A 23,126-nucleotide genomic window follows, 5' to 3' on the forward strand; every position below is an offset into this window, starting at 1 on the left:
TTGTGCTGGACTGCTCTTCATCACTGAATCTCCTCCTGAAGTACTCCTCCTTCTGGTCGTCAGTGAAGCCTCGTACTTCTGTTACCCTGCTAACACATGAAAGAGGGATCTGATTGGCTGCTGCAGGTCGGGAAGTTATCCAGACGAGAGCCGAGGGAAGCAGCTTCCCCTCGATGAGGTTTGTCAACAGCACGCTGACTGATGACTTCTGTGTGACATCAGACACGACCTCACTGTTGTTGAAATCCAGTGAAAGTCTGCTTTCATCCAGGCCGTCAAAGATGAACAGAACTTTACAGACAGCGAGCTTCTCTGCTGTGAGCTTCTGTAATGTTGGATAGAAAACATGGATCAGCATGAGCAGACTGTACTGCTCATCTTTGATCAAGTTCAGCGACCTGAACGAGAACAGAATCAGCAGACTGATATGTTGGTTGTTGGAGCGCTGTGCCCAGTCCAGAGTGAACTTCAGCACTGAGAAGGTTTTTCCAACGCCAGCAACGCCATTCATCAGAACCACTCTGATGTGTTTCTGTTGGTCATGTAAGACTTTAAAGATGTCCTGACACTTGATTGGAGCGTCATGGAGGGTCTTCATCTTGGAAGCTGTTTCAAGCTGCCTCACCTCATGTTGGGTATTAACCTCTTCACTCTGTCCCTCTGTGATGTGGACCTCAGTGAAGATGCTGTTGAGGAGGACTTCACTTCCTGCTTCATCAGTTCCTTGAGTCACACATTCACATGTGCTGCTCAGACTGATCTGATGTTCATCTAAAACCTCCTGAAGACCACTTTCTGCTGAAAGAGAAGAAAAAAGGTAGAATGAAACAGAAATCAGTGTGACTGTTAATGTTCAGTAGGATAGAGGAGGTAGATACCTGTCCTGTTTTCAGAGATGATGACATCAGAAGACAGATCTTCAGTCTTACTTTGTACAGTGCTGGTCTGACTGTCTGTCTGCAGTCCAGGTCTGGTTCTGGATCTTTCTGCACACTGGGGACAGGAGGAGTCTCCTGATGAAGTAGACTGGTCCCAGTATGAGGTGATGCACTGTCTGCAGAACCAGTGTCCACAGCTGGTAGAGACTGGATCCTTCAGGACGTCCTGACACAAAGAACAGCAGGACAGCTGCTCCTCCACAGAAACAGCCCTCCTCTTCCTCTCTCTGTGGACATGAACACATTCTTTATGACACATGACATTAGTGGAGGCCAACCAACAGCTCACAAGCTGCATGCAGCTCTTTCCCCACATAAACAGTCCAAACTGTCAGTATTTAGACTGTTCTTGTTCTTCAGGGTCTGAGATTCAACACATTCAGTTTGATATAAAATAATATGTAGTAAGATTAGAAGAGTTCAACAGTAATTAGACAGAGACAACAATGTGTCAGCAAAGGCAGAGAATAAGAAGAAGACTAAAGGCTACTAAACATGGATGTAAACAATGCAGGATTGAAAATAGATGTTTGATGAGGAGGGAAGTGGATTCAACACATTAGTTAGACCACAAGGAGACACACAATGGGCCAGATGCAAGAACCACTCGTACGCACAGATTCGTTCTTAAACCATGAGTACGAGTGATTTACGAGGATTTTCTGCATTCACCAATGTTCTCGTATTTAGGATTTTCTCTTAGATACGAACAAAATTTACGAGTGGTGCAGACCTGTCGTACCTGTCGCACACAACCAACCTGCAGTCCTCCAAAGCAATAAAACCTGACTGTTACTGTCTAATTGTCTAATGGCAGCGTGCCAATGATATCATGTCTTTTGGGGGAACTCAAATGTTTCCGGGGGGGGGGCGGGGGGGTTTGACATCATATACTATAAGCAAGATATGATAATCACTTAATGAACACATAACACCTCCACACGGGTACCCTCATCTCCAACTTCTTCTGCCGGCTTGCCCTGCGTTGTCATCCCGGGTGTTAGCAGGTCTGTGCTGACAGCAGTCCGGCAGCAGGTGTAACATCAGCAGTTGAGCTTCGGAGTCAACTGACTTGGATTTTCTTTTTAACATCACTGTATGCTGACTACCACTTAACAGAGGAATGAATAATGTCGATCTGCAGGCTGAGTGTATATTATATTGTCAGTATTTTAGAGACCCCTGAGTAATGTGTGTGAACTACAGGGGATGCAATGAGCAAGTGTATACTATGTCCCATTCATTAAATTGCACTTCTGAATCCATAATCATAATGACATTACTCTGTTTGTAAAATAATTAGGCTATTTAGTATAAAGAAGTAGGCTATTTAACAATTTAGGTAGATATATCAGTCATTTGAATTGACAATTGAAACTATGATATAATGCAAGCGTACAATATAAATATTAGCTGCCGAAACTACAAAGCTACTTTTCCACAATATAAACTCCTATTTATTAATACATTTTATTCATTTAATTGAAATATTGCTTATTGAAGTAATAGTTTAACTCCCTGGCTGATGAGATCCTCTGGCATAATTCATGTTCAGTCATTTTTGTTTTTATTTCTGTAACGGTGCAACAGCTGAGACAGCGTTCACAGCACGGGTCATTTTTCCTCATTCTTTGTCTTTCTCAGGACCTTTAATTCCACTAACACTAAATAATAATATGTGTTTCTGTTGATCTATTTCTGAGAGTGGGACCTCAGTCTGAGAGCTCGTAAAGTTCTTATTTTTAGTCTTTAGTGCCATTTTCATGAATGGAGCTTCTCCACAACCTGCCGGTTGTCTGTCCTTATTTGGTATTTTGGGGGCGTCATTCATGTTAATTTACTATTCTCGGGAACGCGCGTTCATTTAGAACAGGTGGGATTCATCATGTTTACGAAGGTCATTTACGACTGTTTCTTTGTGATACGAGTGTTTGGTGAATCCGACGTGGCCTCACAAAAAATACGAACATATTCTTGCATCTGGCCCAATGTGTTTTGGTAAGTAAGTCAATGTGAACATGACTTTAGTCTGTTAACAAGAAAACTACACAGGCTCCTTTAAGCTACTCTGAGACATTAAAAGTCAGGAACAATAAGCAGGAGGAAACTGAGCCAAACAGAAACAGACTGCTGCTCTTTTGTGTTGTGCTGCTGAACAGAGAGCTCTGCTAAATATCTTCATAATGCATCTTTTCATTAGTGTTTCTCTCTCTCTGTGTGAGTGTGATACAACAGTTTGACACATTTGACTTTTCCCAAACGTTAAATGTCAGACTCAGTTTCCTCTGCTGCAGTGGTCAGTCTGCAGTGATGAATCAGCTGCAGCAGGCTGTTTCTATACATTTACATGACCTCCTCCCATATTTAGTGTCTTTGAACAGGAACACGTTAAGACACAGTCTGTATTACATGAGACCAAACATTGTACCTGCTGCTGCAGTCCTTTAGTAAATAAGGACAGACACAGTTTGACTTGTTAGTAAATCCAATACCAACCCTGTCTCTGTCTCTGTACAGGGACACAAAGATATGAAATATCTGAAGTGAAAACCAGGATGAAAATACAAACTGAACTAATCAAACAAGGAACAGGTGGGAAGATACAAGAGCAGTCTGTGAGCTGATAGGCTGACGGAAACACTGAGAGCAGAGCAGGAACACAGGAGGGAAACACAAAGCAACAAGAAAACCAAAACCTGAAAATACAACAAAGGGCATTTTTCAGTGTTGCATAAATCAGACCATTATTATCAGACTCTGACTCAGAACGTATCATTCATGTCTTCATTTCATCTCATCTTTACTTCTACACTGTCCTTTCCACCTGCCTTAAAGTTCCCTGGTTCATCTTCAGCTCATATAAAATGCAGCAGCTGGGCTGATAACTAGGACTGGCCTTAGATCTCACATCACTCCTTTTTTAACCTCACTGCATTGGCTGCCAGTGAAGTTCAGGATCAATTGTAACATTATTTTAATCACTAATAAGGTCTACACAGACTTTGTAAACCCTCCATTAGATGAGCTGAGTCTGTTAACTGTAATAAAGAACATTTAAAACCCACTTTGTTAGGAAATCCTTTCTATAACATTGAATAACTTGAAGGGTGAGCTCTGCATGGTGACTGCTTGCTGTATGCTTTCTGTGTTCATATGTTTGTTATGTCTGAATGTATTTATGAATGTTTTTACTTTATATTTGTATTCTCTGTTTCTTTCTGTACAAATGTTGTAAAGCACTTTGTAACCTGTGATAAAGAAGATTTTATATAAATAAAGTTTAAATTAATTACATGTTTGAGAACACAAAGTCTGACATGTGGTGTAAAAATATCAAATCATAAAAATAATGTTTACATAATAATTAATAATAAATAATAATAATGTATTTACTGACAGTTAAACTAAAGGCACTGCTGCCTGACGCTGGACTGTCACATTAACTTGTTCATGTCTACAAAGAAAACTAAACAATCTGACCTCTGCAACTTAACCTGTATTAAATATTGGTTCAAACAACTAATACATATTTCAGAACATCAATCAAACACTCTTTAACTAAATGAAAGATATAAACAAAGAAATAATGCAGTCAATGCTCAAAGAACTAAATATTAGAGACTGAATTTTAACAAACTTACAGAATTATAAAACAGATATTGTTGTAATGTAGATTATCAAATGATATTAAACTGAATCATCTTCAGGTCAGTTTACAGTAGAAACAGTCTCTTACTTTGTGTCTGAGGGTCCAGGTTCATTACTGAAGTATGGAGGACGACCTTTCTTCATCTTCTGGAGTCTGAGAGGTAAACCAGTAACACTGGAGACACACACACATACACAGTATAATAAACCCAGTCCTTCTTATTAGTTTACATGACTTTAACTACAACCATGTGTGTTTTCTAGTCATCACAAAGAGAAACTTTGACTCTGGTTTAAATCCAACAAACAGACTTCAGATAAACATGTGTGTGCTTCTTAACTGTGACTTCTCTCTTTTTAGAGGCAGCAGTGAGTCACGTTACATCACTGTGAGGACGCACAAACCAGGAAAACAACAACAGGAAACAACGTTTCAACACCTCAAACTCATCATTTCATATTGTTCTGACACACTTTAATCAACTAAACAATTAATGTGATAAATAATCATCAGATTGATCAATAATGACAGTAATCATTATTTACAGTCCTGATATTAACACTCACCTGCCTCAGACTTGCTGTTTTCCTCCTTCTGCTCTGATGACTGTGAAATGGCGTCTGACTGAATACTTTCAACTTTAACTTCCTGTCTGTTTGTTCCTCTTTCTTTAATGGAAGTCACGTGTATGTGTGTGTGTGTGTGTGTGTGTGTGTGTGTGTGTGTGTGTGTGTGTGTGTGTGTGTGTGTGTGTGTGTGTGTGTGTTGTGGGGACGTAACATTTCTCAAAATGTTAATAAAAAAAATAATAATACCTACATTTTTACGGTGCTTTTTATAACAACTTTCAAAGTTCTTTACATACAATTTAAAAAGATGATAAACAAACAAACTACAAGTCAAACATCAGGCTTCAACCTGCTCACAGCTTTATTTCTACCTTGCTGATGAGCTGATATTAGCTAATAGACAGACGTCTATTCTGTAGCCTCTGTTGCAACGGTAATTATGATCAAGATCAAATAAGTATATAATATTACAGAGATAAATAAAAACAAATTCAAACTTGTGCAGTTTTTCTTGCACTGAAGTGTTTCAGATCAACTCTTTTCTCAAACATACAGACTTTTCCACCATTTTGCTTGAACAATTACTGAAAATATCAACTTTATAATCTTATTGATGATATTGTTTTATTTTAATAATGAGTAATTTACATTTTAAAAATAGTTGATATATTCAACTAATTGTTTCAGCTCTTTTTATTTTTAAGGATAATTTCAGTGAGTTTTCCAGTTCATCACTTACAGTCATGTTTCAGAATATCTATTGAAGTAAAAACACTTAACTAAGTGAATGAATTTTCTCTAATAACTTCAATAAAAACTAAATAAAACAGACAGTAATAATGGACCTCATCTTATTAGTTACTGTTTTTCCTCCTGGTTCTTTTCATCTGTCTGCTGCTTTTAAACGTGATGAGAGGAGATCACATGATGGATCATCACTGAAGTTCATCCCAACTCTTTCTATTGATTTTGAATTTCTAATATTAATAATGTATTCAGTGACCACCTGTAATCACCAAAATTACAATATTTTAATGGTTTTACACATCAGTTCTTCTCAGGACAGGAAGTATGGATCCTGAATGTGATCATAAAGACGAGAGGAAGAAACAAACTAAACTAAGATAAGACCTGACCTGAGGTGACCTCTGACCTCTCTGTGTGTCTCTGTCCTCTCAGGGGTTTTGAAGCAGGTGATCCTGGAGGACAGCAGCTCTTCAGTGGACGTTTGGACTGATGTGGCGTCTCTTTGCTCCGAGCTGAACCGTTCTTATTGCGCCCATAAAACAGGCAAAATAGTGAGAGAAGAAGGATGATAACACAGGACACTGCTCTCCACTTCACTAGTGTGTATTAAGTATTAAATGACATACAGTTCCACCATATCTCTGTGACAGTCTCAAATACAAACACAGGGACAACAGTCAAGACAACAGCAGTTTACACAGTGACCAAGTTAGCTTGAAACTCTTCAGCAACATAAACAAATAAAACTCTTTCTCTCATAATGACAACCAATGACAAAATAACAATTATCTACAACATGTAGCGTCTCTTTACTCCGAGCTGAACCGTTCTTATTGCGCCCTTAAAACAGGCAAAATAGTGAGATAAAAAGGATGAAAACACAGGACACTGCTCTCCACTTCACTGGTGTATTGAGGTAGAGAAGCGCCCCCCTTACTGGAGCTCTAAGGCATTACTAACTAATCGACGCACAATCAACTTGGAATGTGTCAACCATCTGTCACTTATTTGTATTACCTGAAATAATAACTGTCACTATAACCAAGATGAAAATAAATGGTGCTATTGTAACCCCCGTCTATCCGGCTCAACCTCAGCAGACTGAAGAGACCACTCAACAACCTTTCTCTCTGTTGAATAAGAAAAAAGAAAAAAGAAAACAACATGGCCGGTGGTGACTATCTGCTGTACAGCTACTTGCTCACATCTGCGGTCGTCAACGACAACAGCGACCAACTGAACAATAATAATTCAACAATATTGCCCAAAGGCCCCTTTTGAAATTACTACCTATATTTCACATTATAAAAAATAAACAAAATAAGACAGAAAATACAAACATACCTGATGAATAATAAATAAATAAAACACATTAACGGCTGGTGGTGACAATCTGCTGTACAGCTCCTTTCCCTACACATTAAAAATGAATAAAATAAACACACTGAAGCAGTCGCCATATTAGCATTTTACATCTCAAACTGTACTGCGCGAGACACAACGGTTAATAACGGCTAACGGCTAACGGACTCAGTAAGCTAGCGCAGCTTCACTCAAAGAAAAGACAGAAATAATAAACAATAAACAATAAAACGGCGACACAGGGATAGTTAAAACAAACATGACAGGACAACTCAAATATTATAACATGTTCTTAGTTTATATAAAGGCAGTTTCATAGATTAATATCTGATTACATCACGGAGCAGTTACAGTACATACCAAAGCTGCGGTCGTCAACGGCAACAGGGTCAAACTGACTTACTTTTACCGCCACTGGCCAAAGGAGGAAACTGAATTTAAACAAATAAAAGGAGCCTTGCATAGATAAACACAAAATATTAACTTTTTTCACAAGAAAATGAGAATTTAAAAAAACTAAATGCTTGTAAATAAAATAAATAATAAAGGAATATAAAAATACATTTTGACGAACTTCATTAATCTATAACAACCAGCTGTTACACTATGAAAATGCATCACAACAAATATAACTTTACTCTGAAAGGTATTAATAGTTTCCTGTAAATAACTGAACCTGAAAGTTCCTCCTACAGAAACAAAGATCAGCAGCAGTGTCAGCTGGTAAAAGCTGTTTCTTCTTTTGTTTGTGTAAGAAAGACAGTTAAAAACACACGTGCTGTTAGTTGTAGAAAAGCTAAAAGAAGCTTTAAAGAAGTTAACAATTGTTCAAGTGTGTGTTAAACCAGCAGTCAGGTGTCCATATGAACAATAAGAGATTTTCCTCTCTGTAATCATTCCTCCTGTTCATACTGACTGTGGATGAACAGTGTTTCCTGTTGAGCTGTGGTGGAAGAATAATAACAAAAAGACTTTGCTACTAAAAACACTGTAACATTGAAAAATACACAATGAAGGTTTGACTCATTCAGACGACTGAAGCTTCATATTAGCTTCAGATCAACTTTTAAAATCCATGTTTACACAGAAGGAGGGTTACTGTGGGTTTAGTCCTTGATAGAAAAATTAAATACAAGACTGAGGCTGAAACCAAGTTCGAAAGTCAAGTTACTTTTAATTCTTGCAAGAAGGAGCAAATCAACAGATACATAGCGACAAACCGTGGACAGAGTAATGCTCAGAGGGCAGTCCTCCTGAGTAGGCTTTATACTAATACAAAAGTAGCAAATCATCTTTGTCAACAAGTGTTATCAGGGCACCAGGTGGTGGGCTGTTTTTCCTCTGGAACCCTCCCGTGCTGTCTCCGTCGTGAGTTTTTTCTCCCCCACCACCGCGACCATCACATTCTCTTAGTCAAAACAGTTCATAACACAGGATGGAAATGTACTGCTTCTTGACCTTTTAGCTTTGTGGCCTCTATTCTACAAGTGTGGAATGTAAAAGTGTAATGCATACACTTTTAATCATTACTATAGTCCTAAAAATAGTCACGCTAACCATTCTAACACATACTAAAATAATATAAAAGTACAATCACCACTAAACCAAATATAATGCTGCAAACTGATAATGCAAATGTAAAAATGAATATAAGACATTAGTATTACTGGTTATAGGAACATACAATGAATAAGAGTTTTGTATTTTCCCATCAGTCCTCCATCACTTCCATTGTAAACATTATGAAGGGATCTTCTAATGGTCAGTATGAACAGGAGGAATCATTACAGCAAGAAAATGAGTTGGACAGTGGAGAAGATATATTTCATGTTTTTAATTTAAGTTGTGTCCACAATCTGTTTTCCTCATTATCTTTGTGTGCAGTGTTGTACAATACAAGCAAGATGCTGCACTACTGTAGAAAACAAGATGGAAAGGATGTGATAGGGCTGGATCACATGATCTCTCCTACAAGTTTAAATTATATAGTTATTGATTGGCTGACCATCAAAGAGTAAATATGCTTACCATACTTAACAAAAACAATCCATCAGTGGCCTTAACTAATGGTAAATACATTCTGCCTAGTCAATTAAAGATATACATATAGGCATTATACTTAAAACTTCATAGTATACTCCATAATAATTAAAAATAAGAAAATAAATGCTCATAAAAATATACAGGTTACTACTTAAAATCAACTCTAAGCAGGAAATACTACAAACTAATTAAAGCGCTAATGTTTCTACAGTTCTACAATCAATACTCAGCATATGGGGTTAAATATAAGATGTTATAATATAAAAACATTTCAATAAAAAGTCAAAATAAAACACTTGAACATTGTCATAATTCTGAAGAAGTTCAGTCTGGAGTCGAATCACATCGTAGAGACACACAGTAGAGGGTCACCAGCATGAAGAGGTTACTAGCTCTTATGATGCATGCTGGGATGGATCCCATCTTGTTGTAAAAGAGTCATTGTTCTAACATTAAACACACCTGGGAGGAGTTGGGGAGTAGCTTACCATAACAGCTGGAGCTTTGTTAACAGGCTCACATTTCCTCCAGACTATTTTCACTGTCACTTATTTCAACTTGTTCATTTTCCTCCTGACAACTGATAAACAACCATCTGATGTTTCATTACTTTAACAATATGATCTCTGTTCCTGGTTTGAGTTAAAGTGTGACAGCAGCAGTGTTCTGTGTTAGTTTTATAGAGATTATTTTAATATGTTTTAATGGTGAAAACAGGACTGGACCAGCTGCTGATATGATCATCAAAACTTAGACTGGAATCAAAATACAAAGTTTTTCAGCACAGGCTTGATGTTGTTATCAACAGAAGCAGGATATGATTTGACCTGCATGTTCCATAACCTTGGTAAGTTACCTGCCTGGTTACCTGCCTATACACATAATATACCAAATGACCACTGTTTAATATTTCCTGCTGAGACTGAGAGAAAACTACAACACGTCATCATTATTTCTACTCTGCTGCTCTGACTGTGGTAAAACAGCGACGTCTCACTCGCTCCCAGCAGTAATCCTTCTCCTGCTGAAAGTCACAGTCAATTCTCTTCTGCTTCATTCATTAGTTTTAGTCCTCGTTAACTCCCAGTGTGATTCTGAGACGCTTGATAAATATGAGCCCAGGCTCACAGTCTGACTTATAACACCTGTTTTTATCTTTTCTGCATCAAACAGCTCATGTAGAACAAATCTGTAAAGTGCTGACTTCAGCTAAATCCAGAGATAACTGTTCAGTTTGTAGTCAGTTAAGAGACTTAAGTGAAGACGACAAAATCCAGATCCAGACTCCAGATGGATCATCAGGATCCAGCTGATCCTCTCTCAACACTCCTTGATGTTCACTCTCACTCTAACAGAGATCAGTAATCTTTCCATCTGATGAGAGAAGAAGAAAGAACAGAGGAGATAAATGACTGTTTAGTGAGACTCACTTCATCAGCTGTCAGTCAGTGATGCAGCACATCCAGTATAAAGAGCAGCAGGGACTTCAGTCCTGTTCAGACCAGAAGTGGAACAGCTGTGCAGCGTAGCTTGCTTCCTTTCAGCTCTCATGTTAACGTGTTGGAGTGAACACACTGAGCTCCAAGCTCACACACCTGCACACACTTTTACTATCAAGTGTGTTTCCTCTGCAGATTTCACTCAAGTACACAGAGGAAATAAAGTGCTGAGAGTCATGAACACATCATTACTGCAGAAACAGAGACATTCACTCATCAGTTTACTGATGGATTTACTGCTGATACATGTCAACTCTTATCAAAGTTTAAAGCAACAGAGTCTCTGTGGGATTTGAAGATGTTTCCTGCTGTTAAATCATCACATGACAATCAGTCAGAGCTCTCAGCTAAACAGCTGCTGTGATTCCTGGACTTCAGCAGAGGTTCTGGTCTGTATAAAGACCACATGGTTACTAAACGTAATGATGCTTGTGTGAAATCAGAGCCAGTGATTTGCAGGCTGCAGTCAGGCTGATCTTAGAGCTCTGACAAAGATGAACTGATCAATAGTTTAGTGTTGAAATGAGAGAACAAACACTTTGAGATCAGATTTGATGGTGTGACAGTTTGATGATGAGGACCACTGTCTCTATACATCTTGTAAGACTGTCAGCTGTAATCCAGCTTTATTTCCTGCAGACATCAACACAACAACAACAGTCATCTTCACATCAATTCAAACACATGATCGCAACAAGCTTCTGGCTCATCTGATTGGCTGACTGTTTTCTCTCTCTCTCTGTCTTTCTGTCCAATCCTGAAGCCTGTCACCATTCTCCTCTCACAACTTCACTGAGGTAAGCAGCACTGAGAAGGTTGGAGGTTCACCAGGAAATACTGGATCTTTGCTTTGATACTGACTGTGTTTAATACTAAACTGCTGAAACCAGCACAGACTGACTCCAACTCTCTACTGACCTCAGATTCTCCAGTCTGCAGTCTGGACTCCTCTGAAGATCAGACAGCAGCTTCACGTCTGAATCCTTCAGGTAGTTTCGCCACAGATCCAGCTCTCTCAGATGGGAGGGGTTGGACATCAGAGCTGAGGCCAGATAGACACAGCTGATCTCTGACAAACTGCAGCGCTGCAATCTGAATAAAGAATAAATGAGGTCAGTTTAGAAAACAAAGTTCATGTTTGAAATATTTGTTGTTTGTATGTTTCATAATCTGTTCAGAGCTGAAGAAGATTTAAATGTTGAAGTTTAGAAAATGTAAACTCCAAACGCGCGTGTGTGTGTGTGTGTGTGTGTTTGTGTGTGTGTGTGTGTGTGTGTAATAAGTCCAGTTGAAGCTAATATGAGGCTTTGACAGTCTGGTAGACTCACACTTGATTTGTGTGACTCAAAGTTTCAGAATATTTAGAACTAAATTCCCTCTTTGAGTTTGGATCCCTCCACTGCAGCTCAGCAAGGAAACACTGAAGAAACACAAACATACTTACTTGATACAATGGGGAGAACAAGTATTTGATAAACTGCCGATTTTGCAGGTTTTCCCACTTACAAAGCATGTACAGGACTGTAATGTTTATCATAGGTACACTTCAACTGTGAGAGACGGAATCTAAAACAAAAATCCAGAAAATAACATTGTATGATTTTTAAATAAGTAATTTGCATTTTATTGCATGACATAAGTATTTGATCACCTACCAACCAGTAAGAACTCCGGCTGTCACAGACCTGTTAGTTTTTCTTTAAGAAGCCCTCCTGTTCTCCACTCATAACCTGTATTAACTGCACCTGTTTGAACTCGTTACCTGTATAAAAGACACCTGTCCACACACTCAATCAAACAGACTCCAACCTCTCCACAATGGCCAAGACCAGAGAGCTGTGTAAGGACATCAGGGATAAAATTGTAGACCTGCACAAGGCTGGGATGGGTTACAGGACAATAGGCAAGCAGCTTGGTGAGAAGGCAACAACTGTTGGAGCAATTATTAGAAAATGGAAGAAGTTCAAGATGACGGTCAATCTCCCTCGGTCTGGGGCTCCATGCAAGATCTCACCTCGTGGGGCATCAATTATCATGAGGAAGGCGAGGGATCAGCCCAGAACTACACGGCAGGACCTGGTCAATGACCTGAAGAGAGCTGGGACCACAGTCTCAAAGAAAACCCTTAGTAACACACTACGCCGTCATGGATTAAAATCCTGCAGCGCATGCAAGGTCCCCCTGCTCAAGCCAGCGCATGTCTAGGCCCCTAAATTTAGCCAATGACCATCTGGCCAATGACCAGCTTTTTGGTCTAAACTCCACTCGCCGTGTTTGGAGGTAGAAGAAGGATAAGTACAACCCCAAGAACACCATCCCAACCGTGAAGCATGGAGGTGGAAACATCATTCTTTGGGGATACTTTTCTGCAAAGGGGACAGGACGACTGCACCGTATTGAGGGGAGGATGGATGGGGCCATGTATCGCGAGATCTTGGCCAACAACCTCCTTCCCTCAGTAAGGGCATTGAAGATGGGTCGTGGCTGGATCTTCCAGCATGACAACGACCTGAAACACACAGCCAGGGCAACTAAGGAGTGGCTCCGTAAGAAGGTCCTAGCCAGTCTCCAGACCTGAACCCAATAGAAAATCTTTGGAGGGAGCTGAAAGTCCGTATTGCCCAGCGACAGCCCCGGAACCTGAAGGATCTGGAGAAGATTTGTATGGAGGAGTGGGCCAAAATCCCTGCTGCAGTGTGTTCAAACCTGGTCAAGAACTACAGGAAACGTCTGATCTCTGTAATTGCAAACAAAGGTTTCTGTACCAAATATTAAGTTCTGTTTTTTCTGATGTATCAAATACTTACGTCATGCAATAAAATGCAAATTAATTACTTAAAAACCATACAATATGATTTCCTGGATTTTTGTTTTAGATTCCGTCTCTCATAGTTGAAGAGTACCTATGATAAAAATTACACACTTCTTCATGCTTTGTAACTGGGAAAGCCTGCAAAATCGGCAGTGTATCAAATACTTGTTCTCCCCACTGTATGTGGAACTCAGACTGCTGAAGCCTCATTAGTTTAAACTCTGGAAGTCATTTTTACTCATAACAAGACTGTGGATTTTAAATTCCTGAAAACATTTACATTCTACAGATTTGTGTTCAGCAAATCCTGAAAATTATGAACCAAACATTTGAAACTTCACTGAAGAATTTGAATTTAATAAATAGTAAAAAATCTACCAAAGCTACAGTCAGTGAACTGACCTCAGAGTCTCCAGTCTACAGTTTGGACTCTCTAGTCCAGCAGACAGACGCTTCACTGATGAATCAGACAGTTCGTTGTTATTCAGGTCCAGATGTGTCAGATGAGGGTTGGACTTCAGAGCTGAGGCCAAAACTTCACAGTGAGTCTTTGAGAGTCCACAGTTAGAAAGTCTGTAATGACACATATATTACAACATATGTTATCATGAAAGAGGACACTTTAAATTTACTTCATGGATTTGATGATCAAAAAATGTGACATTGACTATTTTGATGAACATTTGTTCTTCACATCAGTGGTTCAGATCATCTTTGTTTTCTGAGGCATTTTATTCTTTTAATGGACAGTTGAGAGATAAACAGGAAACAAGAGGAGAAAGAGAGAGAGAGAATGACATGCAACAAAAGTCCACCACCAGAGTCAAAGCACAGACCAGTAAGCCAACAGCATCAAATCAGCATTAAAAATATAACATTGAGCTTTAATGTGTATCAGATCTCTTTAAACAGGCTGAATTCTTCCATTCCGCTCTTATATATTGATCAGACCTCTGTGCATTTCCTGCTACTACTCTTCTCTACACCAACAAGAGAGAAAACAGCTGAGAGTTTCTTTCTGTGACCAACAGAATATCAGAAAGACTTCAGAACAACACCATGTAACACCACTTCCCTCTTTAAAATAAAAAGATGAATTGATGAAAAATAAAAGGCTCCATTGCTCGGTTCAACACACTCAGGGGTTTAGTCTCTATGACCAGTAGTTTACGGAGGCTAATGTTGGTTCATGTTAGCAAACTTTACATATTGTTGTATAACTGACATTACTGAATCACTTTGATGATTAGATGACTATTCTCTACTTCATTTGCACTGTATGTCCTTTTAATGATTTAAATGCAAATCATTGTTTTGTGCTCTATTTTAGTTGAGCATTTTATTTTTGTTAATTTCTTTCTATTTTTCTGTACTGTGTTTTATTTTTATTATAACTGGGTTCTTTTTTTAATTGTATGTTTTAATGTTTCCAATTTTTATGATAATTGGGTTTTTATCTTTTTTATTGTATTTTTTTATGCTTCCAATTCTTACTGTCAAATGTTTGTTTTTATGTAAAACACATTGAGTTGACCCTGGGTATGAAATTCTCTACGTAAATAAAGTTGCCTGCCTTGTGCTACTAAACCACTGTTACAGTAACATACTCTATTTAATTACATTTAAATAATAATTAAGTGTGTGTATGTGTGTATGTGTACGTGCGTGTGTGTGTGCGCACGCGCGTCTTTGTGCGTGTGTGTGAGCGCACGCACGCGTGTGTGTGTGTTTGTCTGTGTGTGTGTAATAAGTCCAGTTGAAGCTAATATGAGGCTTTGACAGTCTGGTAGACTCACACTAGATTTGTGTGACTCAAAGTTTCAGAATATTTAGAACTAAATTCCCTCTTTGAGTTTGGATCCCTCCACTGCAGCTCAGCAAGGAAACACTGAAGAAACACAAACATACTTACTTGATATGTGGAACTCAGACTGCTGAAGCCTCATATTAGTTTCAACTCTGGAAGTCATTTTTACTCACAACAAGACTGTGGATTTTAAATTCCTGAAAACATTTACATTCTACAGATTTGTGTTCAGCAAATCCTGAAAATTATGAACCAAACATTTGAAATTTCACTGAAGGATTAGAATTGAATATATAAAAAAATCTACCAAAGCTACAGTCAGTGAACTCACATCAGAGTCTTCAGTCTACAGTTTGGACTCTCCAGTCCAGCAGACAGACGCTTTACTGCTGAATCAGACAGGTTGTTTTTACTAAGGTCCAGATGTGTCAGATGAGGGTTGGACTTCAGAGCTGAGGCCAAAACTTCACAGTGAGTCTCTGAGAGTTCACAGTCAGAAAGTCTGTAATGACACATATATTACAACATATGTTATCATGAAAGAGGACACTTTATATTTACTTCATACATTTGCTGATCAAACTGTTTGACATTCACTATTTTGATGAACATTTGATCTTCACATCAGTGGTTCAGATCATCTTTGTTTTCTGAGGCATTTTATTCCTTTAATGGACAGTTGAGAGATAAACAGGAAACAAGAGGAGAGAGAGACAGAGAATGACATGCAACAAAGGTCCACCACCAGAATCAAAGCACAGACCAGTAAGCTACCAGAACACTCCCAGTTCAGCTGATGCTGTCTCACTGTGCTTGAATGAAACAATCATTCTCATCACTCTCTCTCATACCTGCAGACTTTTAATCTTTGTTTTGCTTTAATCTTGCAGATGAAGGAGAGAACATGGAGTTACATTGAGGCTTCCATAATGTGCACAGTGTGTCTGTGTGATCTGATCCCATGTCTGTCTCCACAAAGTTAACATGAGGACATCTTGATTAGAAAACCACTTTTACTGTCCACTATGTTTAATGTGACTGCAGGATATTTAGACTCAGTTCAACTCAGTGAACAGTTCCAGTTGAGAAAGATCATCTCTCTTTGCTACCTGCTGCTGTCAGGTTCACATCCATAAGCAGCTACATTTACTGACTGTTCACAAACACTAATGAAACTAATGACCTGACAATATTACACCTGTACATCATTAAATATGAATCTCATTAAATATTTAGACGTTTAATTGTCGACTTCATTTTCTGAGAATCTGAAAAACTGATTCAGCACAAACACAATGAACAAACCAATAAGGTTGAATTATTTTCAAGATAATGTCATCAGAAAGATGTTATCAGGGTATCAGCATTAAAAAAATATAACATTGAGCTTTAATGTGTATCAGATCTCTTTAAACAGACTGAATTCTGCCATTCTGCTCTTATATATTGATCAGACCTTTGTGCATTTCCTGCTACTACTCTTCTCTACACCAACAAGAGAGAAAACAGCTGAGAGTTTCTTTCTGTGACCAACAGAATATCAGAAAGACTTCAGAACAACACCATGTAACACCACTTCCCTCTTTAAAATAAAAAGATTCATGAGAAATAAAAGGCTCCATTGCTCGGTTCAACACACTCAGGGGTTTAGTCTCTATGACCAGTAGTTTACGGAGGCTAATGTTGGTTCATGTTAGCAAACTTTACATATTGTTGTATAACTGACATTACTGAATCACTTTGATGATTAGATGACTATTCTCTACTTCATTTGCACTGTATGTCCTTTTAATGATTTAAATGCAAATCATTGTTTTGTGCTCTATTTTAGTCGATAATTTTCAAAGTCAAAGTCAAAGTCAGCTTTATTGTCAATTCAATCACATGTACTAGACATACAAAAGAATCGAGAAGACGTTTCTCACTATCCCACGGTGAAAACAGATAAAGTGCACAGGCACAACAGATAAGACATGGACATTTCCTAATACTAAAAAGTAAAAATTTGAAGTGCAAAAAACATAAACAATAAAATATAAAATATACTAAAATAAATATATAAAAACTACTATATATATGTGTGTGTGTGTAGAAAGTAGCTGCATAAATTACTGTATAAGTTAAGTTGTTACAGTAACATTGCAAAAAAAGAACAGTCAGTGAATAGCAGCAATTTCAGTCTGTATGGTATGTAGTGATGGTAATAATAATAATAGTGCAGGGGGGGGGGGTTCAGATTTCTGACGGCCTGGTGGGTGTGGCTGAGGGGAGAGAGGGGAGAGAATTTAGCTTCCTGACAGCTTGGTGGATGAAGCTGTTTGTGAGTCTGGTGGAGCGGGAACGGGGGCTCCTATACCTTCTCTCAGAAGGCAGGAGGCTGAACAGACTGTGTTCGGGGTGGCTGGCATCACTCACAATCGAAGTAGCTTTGCGGGTGAGGTGGGTGATGTATGTGTCTTGCTCGGAAGGGAATGGGGCACCAATGATCTTACCAGCTGTGTTCACTATGCGTTGCAATGCTTTCCTGCTGTATTCAGTGCAGCTTCCGCCCCACACAGTGATACAGTTGGTCAGGATGCTTTCAATGGTACCCCGTTAGAATGTGCACATGATGGGTGGGGGAGCTTTTGCTCGCTTCAGTTTGCGGAGGAAGTAGAGGCGCCGCTGGGCTTTCTTCACCAGTGAAGCAGTCTTGGTGGTCCAGGAGAGGTCCTCACTGATGTGCACCCCCAGGAATTTGGGGCTGCTCACTCTCTCCACAGCAGCACCATCGATGGTCAGTGGTGGGTGTTCCATGTGGCCTCTACGGAAGTCAACAACAATCTCTTTGGTTTTGCTGACATTCAGCAGGAGGTTGTTGTCTTTGCACCACGTGGTCAGAAGGTTGATTTCCTTCCTGTAGTGGGTCTCATTGTTCTTGGTGATGAGACCCATCAGAGTTGTATCATCCGCAAACTTCACCATGTGATTGGTGCTGTATGTTGGTGTGCAGTCATGAGTCAGCAGGGTGAAGAGCAGGGGACTGAGCACACAGCCTTGGGGGGCCCCTGTGCTTTGTGTGATGCTGCTCGAGGTGTTGTTGCCGACTCGTACTGCTTGTGGCCTTTCACTGAGGAAGTCCAGCAGCCAGTTGCAAAGGGAGGTGTTGAGCCCGAGCTGGTCCAGTTTACAGATGAGTTGTTGTGGGATTATGCTGTTGAATGCTGAACTGAAGTCTATGAACAGCATTCTCACATATGAGTTTGTTGTGTCCAGGTGGGTGAGGGCTGGGTGGAGAGCAGAGCAGATTGCATCCTCTGTGGAACGTTTGGCTCGGTATGCAAACTGAAAGGGGTCTAGGGTGGGGGGAGGTGGAATTTTTTGTGGGCTTGTGTTATTTGTTGCTTCAAACCGTGTAAAGAAACTGTTGAGGTTGTTGAGCAGAGAGATGTTGTCGTCGCAGATCTGTGGCTCGGGCTTGTAGTCCGTGATGTTCTGAATGCCCTGCCACAGGATCCGCGTGTCTCTGCTGTCTTTGAAGTGGCTGGTTATCTTTTTTGTGTAGTCCTGTTTTGCTTTCCTGATGCCACGGGACAGTTTGGCTCTCACTGTTCTCAGGCCAGTTTCATCCCCGGCTCTGAAGGCGTTGTCTCTGGCCCTCAGCAGCCGATGGACATCCCCTGTCAGCCATGGCTTCTGGTTAGCCCGAGTGATGATGGTCTTAGTGTGGGTCACATCATCCATGCACTTACTGATGTAAGAGGTAACAGTGTCTGTGTACTCCTCAATGTCTGTGTGGTTGGTGTATGTGGCTGCTTGCTTGAAAATTTCCCAGTCTGTTACAGGCGGGGAGTTCCAGTCCTCTGAAATGATGCCAACGATGCCAAATTACATTTAAATAATAATAAAGTGTGTGTGTGTGTGTGTGTGTGTGTGTGTGTGTGTGTGTGTGTGTGTGTGTGTGTGTAATAAGTTCAGTTGAAGCTAATATGAGGCTTTGACAGTCTGGTAGACTCACACTTGATTTGTGTGACTCAAAGTTTCAGAATATTTAGAACTAAATTCCCTCTTTGAGTTTGGATCCCTCCACTGCAGCTCAGCAAGGAAACACTGAAGAAACACAAACATACTTACTTGATATGTGGAACTCAGACTGCTGAAGCCTCATATTAGTTTAAACTCTGGAAGTCATTTTTACTCACAACAAAACTGTGGATTTTAAATTCCTGAAAACATTTCAATTCTACAGATTTGTGTTCAGCAAATCCTGAAAATTATGAACCAAACATTTGAAACTTCAGTGAAGGATTTGAATTGAATATATATAGAAAATCTACCAAAGCTACAGTCAGTGAACTCACATCAGAGTCTTCAGTCTACAGTTTGGACTCTCCAGTCCAGCAGACAGACGCTTCACTGATGAATCAGACAGGTTGTTCTTACTCAGGTCCAGATGTGTCATATGGGAGGAGTTGGACTTCAGAGCTGAGGCCAAAACTTCACAGTGAGTCTTTGAGAGTCCACTGTCAGAAAGTCTGTAATGACACATTTATTACAACATATGTTATCATGAAAGAGGACACTTTATATTTACTTAATACATTCACTATTTTGATGAACATTTGATCTTCACATCAGTGGTTCAGATCATCTTTTTGAATATTTGAAATCTTTGTTGTCTGAGACATTTTATTCCTTTAATGGTTTAATGTTTTCAATTTGAATACCATTTCCTGTATTTTTTACATACATTTAGGGACTATGGTGATACAAAATCCAGGAAATAATGAAGTTGGTCATGATGATATCTTCTGCCAGAAAGTATAGTACTAGAATATGTATAAGAAAAAGTTGGTCTTATATTCTGTAGTTTTTAATAAAGGGGCAAATAGCCAGGACTTAACACAATCATTTTATTTTACCTGTTGTTTAATTGTTTTATATGATTTAAATGGTTTGTATCATACATCTTTGTGCTTCTGCTGCTTCTTCCTGTTTCACTATCTTTGTATTAAGACAGCTCCACCTCATCTGTCCTCTGATGTGAAAGCAATGGAGTTATGATCATATTGACCAATTGGTGTGTGAGTCTAACGTTAGACTAGCAGTCAGAGAGTCGACCAATCCTTTTTTCCACTTGTTACTGTTATAATAGCGTGTTAGTTTATTAGGTTTCATTTGTGGAAATAATAACAAAGGGAAAACATTTACCTATTTGTGAAGATTTCACAACTTTTTTCATATGTAGACCCCTTTAAAAACAGGTCCAGATAGAAAACCACCTACCTAGACTGGTCAAATCTGGACTGAATTATCTCAGAGGCCAAAGTCTTTATTCTTGTGAAAATGCAATAAAGGCAGATTTCACTGTTGTTGTTCTTTCATATGTAGACCACTTTAGACCATACAGCAATAGATGATAAAACTGAATTCTGACTTTATTGCATTTTCATGAATACGTAAAAGAAAAATGAGTAGAGTCAAGTTGAGTAGTGCTAGAACTGTATCATGGAAAAGCGCCATAAGGCAAGTCAGTTGTATTTAAATATGTGTATGTCTTTCTCTGTGTGTGTGTGTGTGTGTGTGTGTGTGTGTGTGGGTGCGAGTGCTTGTGACTGTCTAAAAAGATGAATTCAGCTATAAACAAGTAGAGCACTATTTTAATAATAAGAATTTTTCATTATTTATATTTGAAAAACTAAACTACTAATCTACACTGATTTATAATGTTAATCACATCTGGACTTACCGAGCCTTTCTGCAGTTCCTCACAGCTGGGATCAGTCTCAGTCGTCCTTCCTCTGATGTGTTGTACTTTTTCAGGTCAAACTCATCCAGAACCTCCTCTGACATCTGCAGCATGTAGGCCACAGCTGAGCAGTGGATCACAGACAGTTTCTTCTCTGATCTGTTCTCTGACTTCAGGAACTTTTTGATCTCCTGAGGTACTGAGCGGTCGTTCATCTCCATCAGACAGTGGAAGATGTTGATGCTTCTGTCAGGAGAAATATCACCACTGTTCATCTCCTTCAGGTTGATGATGACTCTCTGGATGGTTTCTGGACTGTTGTCTGTGTGACCCAGCAGGCCTCCTAAGAGACTCTGGTTGGACTCCAGAGAGAGGCCATGAAGGAAGCGGACAAACAGGTCCAGGTGGCCATTTTTACTTCTGAGAGATTTCTCCATGGCTCCCTTCAGGAAGCTGTCAGGTGGATTGTTTCTGAAATGAGCTGAAGCTTTCTTGAGGACAGACTTTAGTTTTGGTTCTTCCAGGAAGTCCTTTAGTACCTTTGTGTTCCTGCTGGTGTAACAGTGGTACATGTAGACTGCAGCCAGAAACTCCTGAATGCTCAGATGAACAAAGCTGTAGACTGTTTTCTGGAAGATCACACTCTCTCTTTTGAAGATCTCTGTACAAACTCCTGATAACACCGAGGCCTCTGTGACATCAAGACCACACTGCTCCAGGTCTTCTTGGTAGAACATGATGTTTCCTTTCTCCAGTTGTTCAAACGCCAGCCTCCCCAGCTTCAGAAGAAGGTTCCTGTCAGCCTCCGTCAGCTCCTGTGGACTCGTCTCATGTCCCTCATCATACTTGTTCTTCTTCCTCTTTGTCTGAACCAGCAGGAAGTGTGAGTACATGTCAGTCAGGGTCTTGGGCAGCTCTCCTCTCTGGTCTGTAGTCAACATGTGGTCCAGAACTGTAGCAGTGATCCAGCAGAAGACTGGGATGTGACACATGATGTGGAGGCTCCTGGATGTCTTGATGTGTGAGATGATTGTGCTGGACTGCTCTTCATCACTGAATCTCCTCCTGAAGTACTCCTCCTTCTGGTCGTCAGTGAAGCCTCGTACTTCTGTTACCCTGCTAACACATGAAAGAGGGATCTGATTGGCTGCTGCAGGTCGAGAAGTTATCCAGATGAGAGCCGAGGGAAGCAGCTTTCCCTCGATGAGGTTCGTCACCAGCACGCTGACTGATGACTTCTGTGTGACATCAGACACGACCTCACTGTTGTTGAAATCCAGTGAAAGTCTGCTTTCATCCAGGCCGTCAAAGATGAACAGAACTTTACAGACAGCGAGCTTCTCTGCTGTGAGCTTCTGTAATGTTGGATAGAAAACACGGATCAGCATGAGCAGACTGTACTGCTCATCTTTGATCAAGTTCAGCGCCCTGAACGAGAACAGAATCAGCAGACTGATATGTTGGTTGTTGGAGCGCTGTGCCCAGTCCAGAGTAAACTTCAGCACTGAGAAGGTTTTTCCAACGCCAGCGACGCCGTTCATCAGAACCACTCTGATGTGTTTCTGTTGGTCAGGTAAGACTTTAAAGATGTCCTGACACTTGATTGGAGCGTCATGGAGGGTCTTCATCTTGGAAGCTGTTTCAAGCTGCCTCACCTCATGTTGGGTATTAACCTCTTCACTCTGTCCCTCTGTGATGTGGACCTCAGTGAAGATGCTGATGAGGAGGATTTCACTTCCTGCTTCATCAGTTCCTTGAGTCACACATTCACATGTGCTGCTCAGACTGATCTGATGTTCATCTAAAACCTCCTGAAGACCACTTTCTGCTGAAAGAGAAGAAAAAAGGTAGAATGAAACAGAAATCAGTGTGACTGTTAATGTTCAGTAGGATAGAGGAGGTAGATTCCTGTCCTGTTTTCAGAGATGATGACATCAGCAGACAGATCTTCAGTCTTACTTTGTACAGTGCT

The 23,126-nt window shown here is 39.8% G+C and overlaps 2 protein-coding genes and 1 pseudogene across 2 annotated transcripts in view; 1 reads left to right on the top strand and 2 right to left on the bottom strand.

The window, feature by feature from the left end:
- The window catches only part of LOC133991890 (uncharacterized), a 527,851-nt gene that overhangs the window by 109,160 nt on the left and 395,565 nt on the right, over positions 1 to 23,126 (top strand). The window lies entirely within an intron of this gene.
- LOC133991866 (NACHT, LRR and PYD domains-containing protein 14-like) overlaps positions 1 to 23,126 on the bottom strand; it is a 721,507-nt gene that overhangs the window by 7,629 nt on the left and 690,752 nt on the right. The gene's annotated exons all lie outside the window — the stretch shown is intronic.
- The window catches only part of LOC133991874 (protein NLRC3-like), a 29,645-nt pseudogene that overhangs the window by 2,511 nt on the left and 4,008 nt on the right, over positions 1 to 23,126 (bottom strand).

The sequence above is a fragment of the Scomber scombrus genome, chromosome 12 (genome assembly GCF_963691925.1).
Source record: "Scomber scombrus chromosome 12, fScoSco1.1, whole genome shotgun sequence".
NCBI classification, from domain to species: Eukaryota; Metazoa; Chordata; class Actinopteri; order Scombriformes; family Scombridae; genus Scomber; species Scomber scombrus.